This window comes from Tamandua tetradactyla, chromosome 7, assembly GCF_023851605.1.
Source record: "Tamandua tetradactyla isolate mTamTet1 chromosome 7, mTamTet1.pri, whole genome shotgun sequence".
In the NCBI taxonomy this organism is placed as follows: domain Eukaryota; kingdom Metazoa; phylum Chordata; class Mammalia; order Pilosa; family Myrmecophagidae; genus Tamandua; species Tamandua tetradactyla.
In genome coordinates, this window is record NC_135333.1 from 3,862,557 (window position 1) to 3,875,888 (window position 13,332).

At 40.0% G+C, this 13,332-nt stretch overlaps 1 non-coding gene across 1 annotated transcript; it reads left to right on the forward strand.

The window, feature by feature from the left end:
- Positions 1 to 12,443: 12,443 nt before the first annotated feature.
- On the forward strand, positions 12,444 to 12,634 carry LOC143643003 (U2 spliceosomal RNA). Its single transcript, XR_013156059.1, has one exon. It is a non-coding gene; the product is annotated as a U2 spliceosomal RNA (small nuclear RNA).
- The last annotated feature ends 698 nt before the right edge of the window (positions 12,635 to 13,332 follow it).

Genomic DNA, 13,332 nt, shown 5'->3' on the forward strand with positions numbered 1-13,332 from the left:
CCTCCCTCTCATGCCTTTTCCTATCTGCCTGTAGTGTTCCCTTTAGTATTTCTTGCAGAGTCAGTCTCTTAGTACAAATTCTCTCAGTGATTGTCTGAAAATGTTTTAATTTCCCTCTCATTTTTGGAGGACAATTTTGATAGATATAGAATTCTTGGTTGGTAGTTTTTCTCTTTTAGAATATTAAATATATCATACCACTGCCTTCTCACCTCCATGGTTTCTGCTGAGAAATCCACACATAGTTTGATTGGGCTTCCCTTGTATGTGATGGATTGTTTTTCTCCTGCTGCTTTCAAAATTTTCTCTTTGTCTTTGACATTTGACAACCTGAACAGTAAGTGTCTTACAGTATGTCTATTTGGATCTATTCTGTTTGGGGTATGCTATACTTCTTGTATCTGTAGTTTTATGTCTTTCAAAAGAGATGGGAAATTTTCAGTGATAATTTCCTCCATTAGTCTTTCTCCTCCTTTTCCCTTTTCTCCTTTTGGGACACCCACAACACACATATTTATGTGTTTCATGTTGTTATTCAATTCCCTGAGACACTGCTCATATTTTTCCATTCTTTTCCCTATATTTTCTTCCATGTTTTGGATTTCAGATGTTCCATCCTCCAGTTCACTAATCCTTTCTTCTGCCTCTTCAAATCTATTGATGTAGGTTTCCATTGTTTTTCTCATCTCTTGTATTGTGCCTTTCATTCCCATACACTCTGTGATTTGTTTTTTCAAACTTTCAAATTCTTTTTGTTTGACCAATGTCTTCCTTATATCCTCACTCAACTCATTGATTTGATTTCTGATGGGATTTTCTATGTCTGAACAGCCTGAATTTGTCATTTCAACTCCTGTAATCTCATTGTTGGTTTGTTCTTTCTCATTGTTGGTTTGTTCTTTCAACAGGGCCGCATGTTCGATTTTTCTAGTATAATTCCTTATTTTTTGCTGCTGTCTAGGCATTTGATTTCCTTACTTGGTTTGTTCTGGAGGTTTTTTTCACTCTTTTACCTACCTTTGATTTTCTTGCTGGATGGCTTTGTTCTCTGTTCTTTGACATTCAGTTCAACTTATTCTAGACCTCTAACATAGTTTCTGTTTAACTGATCAAAATTTTTTTAGTTCTTGTTTTTCTGTTTCTTACCCTCCCTTTATGGAAGTGTTTTTTGTTTGTTTTTTGCTTTGTTTTGTTTTTTTGGAGGAAAGTCTCCTCAGATATTATTTACCCCAGTCAGATTTTCTCAGACCAGACAGGCCCATATCTCAGGAGGAAAGAGTAGCCAGCATCAGTTTTCCCTGAGGGTGAGACCTAGCAGGTTGTCAGACTTGTCTATGAAGCCTCTAGCATCTGTGCTTTTCCTATCCTGCCCAGTATGTGACACTTGTCTGCCCATGGCTACCCACCAGCTTAAAGTGATGTGGTGCCTTTAATTTCAGCAGACTCTCCCTGCCAGGGGTGTCACTGAGGCAGAGGTGTGGTTGTAGGATGGTTTTATTTGCTTCAGTTTTCCAGTCCCTGAGACCTGTATTCCTTGAAGGAGGTATTGCAATTGAGCTGAGCCCCACCTTTCTCTTGGGGAAGATGCAACCTTTAGAGAATTAACTCCTTTCACCTGACTAGTTACTTTGTCTCTCAGACAAGCTTAATTCTGCCCTTTCCTGGGGCAGTGCTGGAGCCTGAGGGAGCTTCCAGTTCCATCTAATGACCTGTTAAGTAGTAGGAAGAAAACAGAAAAAGCCTTTTCAGAGCTAGACCCCAAATCTGCTCCTCAGATTTGTCAATCAAGAGCAAAAGTTGGTACATGACCCTATGTAGCTCCAGGCTCTATGGCCCTCTTTTCTTGGGGTCCAGTCTTTTTCCAGTATTTTGTGCTGTCCAACTTTAAAAAGTCTCTGGCTTTTTTTTTTTTCCTATCATCCCTGCCCCCTCTCTGCTGGGGCAAAAATTCCTAGTACCTTTAACGCTTATTCCAGGTTTACCTGTGCTGGGGGCCTATTTCCAGGAGTCAGAATTTATTCATTAATTCTGCAATCAGAGCTAAGTTGATCTAAGCCCTTGCTGCTAGTAAAGTCTGTTTCTTTTTTCCCTCTAGGAACCAGGCTGTTTGTGGGGGAGGGGTGCTGGCCTTCACACTCGGGGGACTTACAATTCTGTGTTGTATTTCAGCCATTCCACCTGGTCAAGGCTGGTATACACTGTATATCCAGTAACTGATGTTCCCCCAGCAGTTGTTCTGTACATTTCCTGGCTATTTACTAGATGCACTGGAGGACAAACTAAATCCCATACCTCACTATGCCGCCATCTTGCCCCACCTCCTGCCTATGCTTTTGTGGCCATATTTAAGAAACCATTGCCAAATCCAAGGTTCTGAGGATTTTCCCTAGGTTTTCTTCTAAGAGTATTATATTTTTGGCTGTTAAATTTAGATCTTTGATCCATTTTAACTTAATTTTTGTATCTAGTTAAGATATGGGTCTAACTTCATTTTTTTGCATGTAGATATTCAATTTTTCCATCACTGTTTCTTTAAAATACTTTAAAAATACTGTCCTGTCTCTGCTGAATGTCTTAGAAACCTTGTCAAAATTCAGTTGGCCATATATTTAATCTTTTCTATTTGTCTAGATATTCATCCTTATGCCAGTACCACAGTTTTGATTACTGGAATAAGTTTTGAAATTATAAAGTGTGAGTCCTCCAAATTGGTTCTTCCTTTTAAAGGGGACATTTTTCAGGGTCCTTGAAATTCCATATGAATTTCAGGATGGGTTTTCCTATTTCTGTAAGACAAAAACTTCCAGAATTTTGATAGGAATTGCAATGACTCTGTAGATCAATTTGAATAATATTGTCATCTCAACAATATTAAGTTCTTCAACCCATGAACATGAGCTGTGTTTCCATCTATTTAGGTCTTTGTCTTCTTTCAGCAATATTTTGTGGTTTTCAGTGTACAAGTCTTTTGTGTTTTAATGCTATTGTAAATATAACTGCTTTCTTAATTTCCTTTTTGGATTGTCCATTGCTGCTAAGTAAAAATACTACTGATTTTTGTTGGCTGATTTCATATCTTTGAAATATGTTGGCTGATTTCATATCTTTGCTGTATTTATTTATATGCTCTAACATTTTTGTGGATTCTTTAGAGTTTTCTACATATAAGATCATTTCACCTGTGAATGCCCAATTTGGATGCCTCTTATTTCCTTTTCTGCCCTGACTGCTTTGCTTACAGCTTCCAGTACTATGTTGAAGACAAGTGATAAATGTTGGCATTCTTGTCTTGTTCCTGATCTTACAGGAAAAGCTTTCAGTCTTTTACTATTGATTGATCATGATGTTAGCTATGGGCTTTTCATAAATGCCGTTTATCATATTGAAGAAATTCCCACCTATTCCTAGTTTATTGAGTGCTTTTAGTCATGAAAGTGTGTTGGATTTTGTCAGATGCTCTTTCTGCATCAGTTGAGATAATTATATGTTGTTTTTTCCTTCATTAAACAAGAGTGGCATAGTACATGGATTTTCATGTTGAAACACCCTTGCATTCTGGGAGGGAAACCCACTTGGTTATGGTGTATAACCCTTTTAATGTGCTGCTGATTTGTTATACTAGTAGTTTGTTTAGAAGACTGAGACTTTTTTTTTGTATGCTGTATGGTGGGGTCACATTTCATCATTCCATGTGAGTGTCCCATTATTGCAGCACCATTTATTGAATTTTTGTTTGTTTGTCTTGCTTGTTTGTTTGTTTTTTGGGGAGTGCATGGACCAAGAATCAATCTTGGGTCTCCAGCATGGCAGGCAAGAATTCTACCACTGAACTACCCTTGTGCTCCCCTAGAAGACTGAGACCTTTTAAAACATTTAATACAGAAAGACTCAAAAAGAACTAGACCAGACTAAGTACTGCTAAAGTACACTTTAGAATCTGTATTCTAAAGTGACCATTCTAGATTGGGGACATAAATCAAGATTTGAGTATTGTGTGATTGTCTGTTGGAGTTATAGGGCTCTTACACAGCCCTCTGGGTGTGGGTTCAGGTTTATGGAAGGGAATAGTTTCACACTGCAATTATTCTTGAAAGAGGTCACCATTGTGACAGGAAATCAGGACACAGAAGGCTGGCAGTAGACTAAAGTAAAGAAAAAGTAGGGCAGGCCACGGTGGCTCAGCAGGCAAGAATGCTTGCCTGCCATGCCAGAGGACCCGGGTTCAATTTCCGGTGCCTGCCCATGTAAAAAAAAAAGTATCCTTCTTTGTGTGGCACCTACAATCAGTCTTGAAAGTTTTCCAAGTCATGAAGATGCTTTTTTAGCTGCCCCCCCCCCCCAGTCATAAGGAGGCAAGCTAAAGTAGAGCAGAGTGTCTTAGTTTGCCAAGGCTGCTATTGCAAAATACCACAGACCAGCTGGCTTAAACTACAGTAATTTATTGTCTCACAGTTTTGGAGGCTAGAAGTATAAAGTCAAGGTTTTGGAAGGAATATGCTTTCTCTGAAGTCTGTAGAGTTCTGCTGTGGCTTGCCAGCACTCCATTTCTACCTCTGTTACATGGCCATCTGTCTTTCTGTCTTCTCCTATGGTGTCTTCAGCTCACTTATGGCATCCAAATTTCCTCTGTTTATAAGGACTTCAGTCATCTTGGATCAAGACTGTGGTAGTTTGAAGCTGTATGTACAACAGAAAAACAGGTTCTTAAAGCTAATCCATTCCTGTGGGTATAGACCTATTGTGGGTAGGACCTTTTGATTAGGTTATTTCAGTTGAGGCATGCCTCAGGTGGGTCTTAATCCTCTTACTGGAGTTCTTTATAAGAGGATAAAAGAAAGAGAGAGGCTTAGAGAGAAAAGCCCCAGAGAAGCTCAAAGAGAAAAGCCAGTGTAGCTAAGAGAGGACACACAGAAAACAGAGAGGATGCCACTGAAACCAGAAGCTGGAAGCAATGAAACCTTGGAGAGAAGAACCAGCAATATCTCCGTGTGCCTTCCCATGGGACAGAGATCCCAGCTCAACAGCAGCCTTTCTTTGGGTAGAAGCTATCATCTGGCTAATGCTTTGATTTAGACATATTCAAGGCCTTAAAACTGTAAATTTGTAAGCTAATAAGCCCCCATTATTAAAAGCCAGTCCATTTCTGGTGTATCACATTTCATCAGCCTTTGCAGACTTAAACAAAGGCCCACTGTGATTCAGTTTAGCCTTAACATCTTTACAGATCTTATCTACAAATGAGTTCACTCCCAAAGGACTCAGGGTTAGGACTTGAACATGTCTTTGTAGGGGACATGATTCAATCTGCCAGGAAGGACCCTGGTATTGTGGCCCTTTCCAGCAATTGTGGACATATCTCTGTAATGTTCTGCCCATCAGTCGATCTTTGGTAGCAGTTAACACTGGTGTCTGAGGGCAGCAGTGAATGAAGAAGACATACATCTTGGGGTTTGCTGGTGAAATGACTCTCTTTAAAATATAAAATAAAAGAGACCTAGTTTGTAGCATTTGCCAATTTCAGTGGTGTAAATACTGCCATCTTGGCCAATTTCAAACTCCTAATGGTTTATCAACTAGCATTGAGATTCTTGATTACTGAACAGGAAATTGGCAAAAGCTGCAAATCAAGATCTTTGTTTTTGGAGACAGGATATTTTCCAGTTTACCACTTCCTGTAAGGCCAGTATAGTTGATGGAAATAGGACTTCACAGGCATGGTATTGAGATAAATATATGATGAGAAAGGAGAATCCCTCATACATGTGCCCCACTTCATACTTTCATTACCTCATTTAATCCTAGTATCAACTTTGTGTCAGGTACTCTGAACAAGTATCATTTTCCTCATTTCACTACAGAAATTACTAAAGAGCAGGGAAAAGAAAAAAGATAAGGAAAGAATACAGAGACTATTTGCAAGTTAGCTTCGTAAAGAAAAATCTAGAGCTTAAATGCTGAATGGAAATAACTTTTACAGAGCTGGTGACAATGCAAGAGGTCTGAAGGCATGAATCAATGAACTGGGAAATGATTTACCTGGAAGTGTGTCCGTCTGAAAGTGGTGCAAGAGAAATGCTAATCCTTGCTTATGAAGGCTGGGAAGGAGAAGGTTAGGTTGGCACACTCAGGCTCTTCATTACAAGTGCATTGAGAAAATCATGGAAAGATACTTGGATTCACATTCTGTGGGAAATCAGGCAGGGTATCCAAATAAGCTTAAGAGCTCAGCTCTCATTTCCATCTTCTTTTCCCTTTAATGCACAGAAAAGGATTAAAAATCTATTTGCTGGGAGTAGACATTGTGTTCTCTGTGGAGCTGTACAATGGTGACAGAAGCAGCTTGAGAGAGTTGGGGAAGTGGTAATGTAATGATTGCCTGTGATTAGCACTTAGTCCGTTATTTTAGTTCATTGACTTCTAAAAATCATACTAAAGCTTCATCAATCCAAATCCACTCATTTGGAATTGTATGATATTTGTCTAGAGCTGACAGAGATCTGCCTTTATGCTGCATGGTTTTCCTGAAGTGAGATTGTGGTGGGAAAGTTAAACTTAGGAACATATTTTTAAAGAATTTCAGCGATTTTCATTACCATGAAAACAAGAACGTGCCAATCTAACCTTCTGTTGGAAGGTTAAAACAGGCCCAGTAGCCTAAGTTAGTTGAAAGCTCCTCATTTTATCAATGTTCAGGAGAAGTGAAAAGCTTCAATTGAAAATGGTCTGCAGTTCAAATTTCACAACTTCTAAATGTCTATGCCTAACTCATTCTGATTCAATTCAATTCAATTTAATAATTAGGTACTAAAGACAAAAAAAAAAAATTCTAAAACAAGACCCCTACCCGACAAGAACTAACAAACAAAGAAACTTATCTGAACGTGTTTACCTCTGTTGATTATGAACGTGTTTTAAACTGTTCTCACAGTCTTTGATCTGAGATCCTTCTTTTTCCCCAAGTATCTTTAATTCTTCGTATGTAAAATAGGAAAAACACTTACTCATCCTCCAGAAAACAATTTTAATTTTAAAAGCTTATATACAACATATCTGATGTCAGAAGAGTATTTTAATCTCTGAAAGTGCTAATTAATTATAGATAATGTTTGGGAAAACAAGCCCTTCCCTCCCTAGAGAAAGGCATTACATAGAAGGTATTTCATGATAAACAATCACGCACCTGACTGGGGTCTGATCTCTTGTAAGCTCCTAAGGGAACTGACAGAAAAGAGAATTTTAATCCTTATTCATGAACTTCTTTTTTTCTCTGAAGGAAAAAAACCGTAAGATGAATTGAAATGGCTCCTGTCTTTTGGGAATCTTCCAGTGAAATGAGTTAGGATAGCAGCTATTATTGTGTGCTCTGAGGCTCAGCCGCCTTAAAGGCACCAGAATCTTCACCTGGAGGGGATCTCTGGCAGATGGGTCATTTATTGAAGAAGCGCATAGTCATTTTCTTTCCCAAAAGTTCAGAATCAGAGCAGTGGAGTGATAAGGAGCCTTTCAGTATTAAAGACCAAAGGACCCCAGTCCTGCAGGCCCAATAGCTGCCTTGTCTTCAGATTCCCCCTCACATCCCATGCCTGGTGCCTGGAGCCACGCTGACGATGCAGTCACCGTGATGACTGGGTTCCCTGCACAATCATCCCAGTCGTACCTCCACTGATATTGCCAAAAACCTAGGAAGGGGCCAGGCCAGCTCCTTCCCTTCCAGTTCATGGTTCACATAGGGTAGCACTTACTTTCCAGTCAACATCACCGTCATCAAATATTTCTTGAGGGTGCAGGGACTGCTGGCACTTTGTTAAATTATTTACAGCAGAGTTCTTGTATCCTTGATCACACATATCCTATGGGAGTTCATGTTCTGCCACAGTCTCTTGGTAGACCAGAGAGAAAACACAGGAAAAAGATGCAGATGTTTACAAAGGAACAAATAAAAATGTGTCCCTTGTAGGGTGCCACTCGTTTCACTCTATCTTTCTCTAAAATTCTGCTGCACTTATTTCTGTTCCATCTGATTTGTGGGGCTTTATACAGTTTCATTCTTCAATTGTTCTCTATCCCAAAGAATTGTTCAGTACAGTTCTTGAATGAGAAATGTGTCTGTGCTTCTGTTGTATTCCCCTAAGGCACTTAACAGAATGATAAGCATATGGTGGATACTTGATTGATTAATACCGTTCATTCAGTTTTAAAGCCTAGGCTTGATGATTTGCTCTGAAGTGGAGAATGCAATCGTGAAGATGGAACATGAAGAGCAGTGGGTAGATACTACAAAGCATCCCTCTATTCTCATCTCCTTAAAGAAATCTCCTATCTGTCCTTCAAAATGCACTTCCAAAGTCACCTTCTCTGTGAAACCTTCCCAGATCCCCAAACAAAGAATTGTTTCCACACCTCTGTTCTCAGATGCAACTTTGCTCTAGCACTTCAGCATTGTATTGGCTCTGTGTTCAAATTGCTTCCCTTCAAAGGCAAGGACAGTGGGTTGTTCATTTTTATTGCCCTACCAGCTTGGCACAAAGTAGAATCTCACTAAAAGTCTATTAAATTAATGAATAGAATAATACCCATTATTAATAGGGCCGAGGTAATAAATCATCCTCATATTGCCCAATTCACTTTTCTCTATTCCTTGGTTTAACCTCTGCCTCTAAACCTAGTCACATTTCTAACCTTAAGTTAAGTACCATGCAAGTGAGCATTCATAAAAGGTTGTGGGCATTTCCTCGAAAATTGGTCATCAGTGCTAAAAACAGTAACAACCAAAAGATGGCAATATCCACAAAATCCAATAATAGCAACAACAAAAACACAAAACAAACACCCTCCTAATGACAGATCAATAACGTCATCTTCATGTAAGCAGAACAGCATGTTTTTACTATTTATTTAATCAGGCATACAATATCCTTTAAGTCTGAGTAATTATCATTTCCTCAGGACTCTCCAGCTTCTGTGTAAATTATTGATTAAAATGTTATTAACTCCTGCCCCTGCCCGCATACCATAGACGTTCAATCTCTTCTCAGAATCCCATGAGGCATTTCTTAGAATCTTTAAATGTGTCTCTCCCACTGCACTGCTGCTGTGCCTGTTTTAGTTTGTTAATGCTGCTGGAAATGCAGTATACCAGAAATGGGTTGGCTTTTATTAAGGGAAATATTAGGTTACAAGTTTACAGCTCTAAGGCCATAAAAATGTCCAAACTGGGTGGTGCAATGGTGGCTCAGTGGCCCAAGCCAAAGACCTGGGTACAATTCCTGGAGGCTGCCCATACAAAAAAAAAAGTGTCCAAACTAAGGCGTCCAGAGAAAGATACCTCAACTCAAGAAAGGCCAATCTGAGAAAGCATGGGGCTGGTATCTGCTGGTTCTTTGGCTTCTGGAGTCAAACAGCTTCCCTGGGGGGTATTTTCTTTTTGCATCTCCAAGCGTCTCTTTGTGTGTCAGCTCTGAAACTTTTTCCAAAATAGTTTCCATTTAAAGAACTCCAGTAAGTGACCACCTTGAATGGATAGAGACACATCTCCATGGAAACAACTTAATCAAAAAGATCCCACCCAACAATATTGAATCAAGATTAAAGAACATGGCTTTTCTGGGATACACAACAGTTTCAAAGTAGAAGCAGCAGTGACACACCAGGCAAGGGTTGATCTTCTGAGGCTTCCCAACATCAAGCTTTCTTGCAGTGTCACAGCAACACCACACTCACTGCTTCCTTTAGGGAGCTGAAGCAAAGTGGAGAGAATCTTCCCCCACTCTCCACAAATCATCCTGCTTTGTATGGTCCCACCGAATACCCCCTGAAATGACTCCTTGACATTTGCTTGTTGCCATCTTTCCATAGGGCTCATGAAGTAGACCATGGAAAGAGGTAAGACAAAGCAGGGGAGGGACCCCGCAGTCTTCTCTCCTTGTCTCACTTCTACCAACAGAAACTCATGCACACTGTCATCTGGACAAGATTTTTAATGCAAAAAAAAAAAAAAAAATCAGACATTTTTGGTGCATTGTCATGTCTGAATCCCAGTGTTGTCTCTATAGGGACATCTGTGACAAACAGAAATCTTACTTGTCTTTGAATGTGTGAATTTGATATTCTCAGATATCATAATTATATGCGAGCAGCATAAAACTGGGGCTTCTTGCTCCAGCCTTGAGGCTGGTCTCCCTGTGGTATAGCATTCAGAACAAACAACAAACAGACTTCAAATGAGCACTGAAAACTAATGTTTACCTAGGATTCCATCGGGAGGATTGAAGAGAGGTGATTACACATCATTCAATGAGGCTCGATATTTTTCACTCCTCTTAAGATGTATTCCTAATAGAAGCCGTTGTTTTTCTCCAATGTTTCTAATCAGTCGTGTGGCTTAGGACTGGTGTGGAGTGCAACAAACCAAAGAGCTGGATCTCTCAACAGGCTGAATAAGCATGAGCTAGGGCAACAGCAGATTATCGGTACCAAATTTCTTCTCTTAAAAAAAACACTTGCTAGAACTGTCTCTCTCTTAAAATAATTAATTTGCTCCAAGAAACTCTGTCACTAAGTAAAAATCCATTTTAAAATTTTCCCTTAATTTTAATAACTGAAAGTATTAAATATTCTACCCCAATCCAAGATAACCAAACAATTTTCACATGCAAAAAAATATGAATGGAATATAAGTTTATATACCAACACTGGATAGCTGTCCTGGGGAAAGAGCACATGTGGATGGTTCTAGGGGGTTCTATGGTCTTTTCCCTAGTTCCCAGGGCCTAAGTCTGCCAGAGGAGGAAAAACGGGGTTCTCACAGAGTCCTTTCCTCATGGGTGCAATTTACCACTAGCTGTTTCTCAGTGCCACAACCATACCTATGCGAGGGTAGATTCACTGTCCCAAGGCCTGAGCAGTGCTGGGTTTGTTACTGAATGTGTTCCCCAAGTTTTGGGGGCTTTGGACTCATATGTTCAGTATCAACTCAGTCACCTAGAATTGAATCAGAGGCACAGTGTACAATATAAAGTCAGATGGTTGAGGTCAGGGAAGTGCTTGTGGGGACTGAGAAACACACTTATCATCCACTAAGTTCTTATCTGTGAAAAATTTGCCCTCAGCAGGCTGAGTCACACGTAGGACACTTTCCCATCAAGTCTACAGCAGCCAGATTTGGACGCAGTGTGGTTATTTAATCTTGTTTTCTAAACCCAGGCATTGTCATCTCCATCTGTGTTAACTTTGCCAGTGCTGAGAATTCATATGACTTTTGGAGAAGAACAAGTGTCTCAAAGAATTCTCAGCTATAAATTGTTCCCGCACCAACCTGAGGTGGCCATGTCTAATCTTAAAGTGTGTCCAACGACAGGAGTTCTAAAGCCTATGTGATCACTTGCCTACCATGGAAGCTCAGGGTGGTCTTGGCCAGGATACTGAGCAATGGTCCTGAAGGTTGTCTAATACCTCTACCCTTCCTGCAAAATATCCACTTCTGCAGAAATTGTGCCTTCCCCATCCCCCAGAATTTGGGCCAAATACTAATTTCCAACCTGCAAACTTGGGAGGCATTTTATTAGATTTTTCTCAATCCTGGAGTAACACATCCAAGCAAAAGGCTGTTCCCTATGCAATATATACAGTGACTAACAGTGCCTTCTCCCAAGAGCTGTAATCTAAACTCAGAGTTGTCCTCTATTTTCTCCTGCTTGAGGAGAGTCCCAAGGGCCATCATAGATTGTATTTGTTAGACCTCGAGCCTGCTCACTACAGCTCAACAACTTGGCAGAATGGAGAAATAGTTCTCTTGCCTCAGTTTTAATTTGATTATTTAAAATAAACAGAGATAGGATAGGATAGTTATACCCCAATTCCTTTATTTGGGCACTTCACCAAAAAAAAAAAAAAAGCAACACTAGTTCCTTTTGCTCCTGCTTTGACAGTAGCCTCAGCATAGCACATCATGCCAAAGACACAAAACATCCAGCACCAGCAAGGACATTGAAAAACAAGGTAAATCTTTTCTCGAAGTGTTTTGGGAAGTACAGAGAGTATGCGGGAAGGTGGGAGTTTATATCATGCACCACACAAGGAGAAACTTAGACCTTTTTCTCCCCACAGTCACTTACTATAGTGGCTGTGCCCATTATGGTGCCCCTCCCCTTCCTCCTAAACATTTATGTTTTAGTTTTGCAAGGCTGCTATCACAAATACCACAAAATGGGTTGGCTTAAAAAAAGCAAGCACTTATTGGCCTATGGTTTTGAAGCCAGAAGTCCCAAATCAAACTATCTGCATGGCTTGCTTTCTCCCTTGTATCTCTCCCACCCACCACATGGTGATATCCTCTTCTCTCTCCTTTCTGTGATTCTGGCTCTAGTAATCTAAATTAAGAACCACCTCCATTCAGTTGGGCCACAACTTAGCCAGAAATAACATCTTCAAGAGGTCCTATTTACATCGCTTCTTGGCCTTTTGGCTAAGATCAAGTGTAGTATCTGTTCTTATCAGTTTAATATCTGATACGTCCTCTATTCGAGGACAATATATTAAATGGATTTTTGGAGTTAGGAGATGGAATAGGAGCTTGCTCCGTCCACTCCACACATTGACCTGGTATTGCAGTACTTCCAGGAACGGTGCACCCCCTCCTCAATTGCGGTGTGAACTGACAGACTTGATTTTTCCTTGTCCTTCTGCTTTGCTTCTTTTCTTTACCAGACCGGGATATCTACAGCTCTCTTCGTGTTTTTCCCCCTGAGCTGCTTGTACGGTCATTTCTTCTTTGTCTCTTTCTTTCTTTTCTACTGACAAGTCCTTTATTCGTGGCAATGGCCAACCCAAGTTTCGCGCAATAATAAATGAGCAAATAAATGCTAGGAAATAAATAAATAAATGCTAGGAAAAAAAAAAGAGGTCCTATTTACAATGGGTCTATACCCTCAGAGATACAGATTAAGATTAACAACCTGTGGGTATTGGGGACATAATTCAAACTACCGCCATTTCTAGCCACTTTACTTGTTTTCTTATTACCCCTTCATTTTGGACATGTTCCTCCATATCCTTCTACTCCCTTCAGGATCATTAAAAAAATTTCTTTTGCTCCCAGTGTCTGTCTCCTTGACCTTTCCTATGCAGAGCAATTTAGCTTTTCTGTGTTCTCAATGCCTGAATCTCCACTTCCAACCCTGTTCAGGGAAACATGACATAGTGGGTGAGCATTGAAACAGTGGGTTCTCCTTTGAAAGACTGGTGGGAAGGTGTATGAGGGGAGAAGGGGGTGACAGAGTGGGGGAAACAAGGCTGCAGACAATCATACTTGAATATTTCTTCTCCTCTCACATT